General features: G+C 35.9%; 1 non-coding gene across 1 annotated transcript; it reads left to right on the top strand.

The window, feature by feature from the left end:
* The first annotated feature begins 521 nt into the window (after positions 1-521).
* Positions 522-625, top strand: LOC114005093 (U6 spliceosomal RNA). Its single transcript, XR_003547006.1, has one exon. It is a non-coding gene; the product is annotated as a U6 spliceosomal RNA (small nuclear RNA).
* The last annotated feature ends 412 nt before the right edge of the window (positions 626-1,037 follow it).

The following is a 1,037-nucleotide window of genomic DNA, read 5'->3' as shown; positions in this document are numbered from 1 at the left end:
TCCGGGCAGATCTGCAGCTGCTATTTTCTTCTCAATTTTCCACACATGCCAGGAAATGAACTCTTGTTTCTATAGCCACTTGTTCAAATGGGGATAGTGAAAGGGTGGGATGAGACGTGTAAACAGTGGATGCTCATTCGTAGATGGTGTAGTGGGAGCATACTGTGCACCGAGGTGGTGATGTGGGTGACTGACTAGAGGAAAGATCCTTGCTCTGATTTATTGGAGTTCATTAAGGTTAATGGTAACTTTACAGTGATATTAAAAAAAAAAAAAAATCCCAGAGAGAAGAAATGGAATGTTTCTAGTTTGAGGGCTTCAAGAATAACTGAATATTCATGAACTAATAAGCAATTTGGTGTGATGAGGTCTTGGTTATGCTGCATGTTAGGGAGAGGAGACAAAGTTGGGAAAGAACAGGAGAGAACTAGATCATAGCTGATCATGTACTGTTTCATAAGCTGTCAATGAAAGCCATGTCCATATCAACGAACAAACCATAGCAACAACAAAAAGCAAGCATGCTTATCTCGGGAGTACATGTATTAAAATTGGCAAGTTATAGAGATTAACATGGCCCCTGCACAAGGATGACATGCAAATTCATGGAGCATCTCTTATTTTTTAAAATGCATAAAATGGTGTAATATTCTTTGCTGAACATGATGGATATTATAGTATCATTCATTTGATTATCACAGACTGCTTCCATGCATATTGTGCCTTACAAAAATGAACAATTAAATGTAAATAAGAAATTACAAAGTGAATCAGTCACCATTCAGAAAAAGAAAAACCAAGCAATTAATTCAGTGCTTAAGAGAGTGAGTTCCTCATAATAACTTTTCTATGAATATTTGTTAAATTGATTTGCTAACTCTACACACCTCATAAGGTCATGCTAACCTTATAAAGACATGGTCATTCAAGATATGTTCCCTGATTTCAAAAGTTTATAATTGGTTTAGGGAAAGGAAAAGGGAGGAAAAAAACGTTCATTCATAAATATACAAAGCTAAGGAATCATATTGATGTCA

Source organism: Tupaia chinensis, unplaced genomic scaffold (assembly GCF_000334495.1).
Source record: "Tupaia chinensis unplaced genomic scaffold, TupChi_1.0 Scaffold142001_1, whole genome shotgun sequence".
NCBI lineage: Eukaryota > Metazoa > Chordata > Mammalia > Scandentia > Tupaiidae > Tupaia > Tupaia belangeri.
Note: the sequence above shows the minus strand (reverse complement) of the source record. Positions and strands in the feature narration are given on the sequence as shown.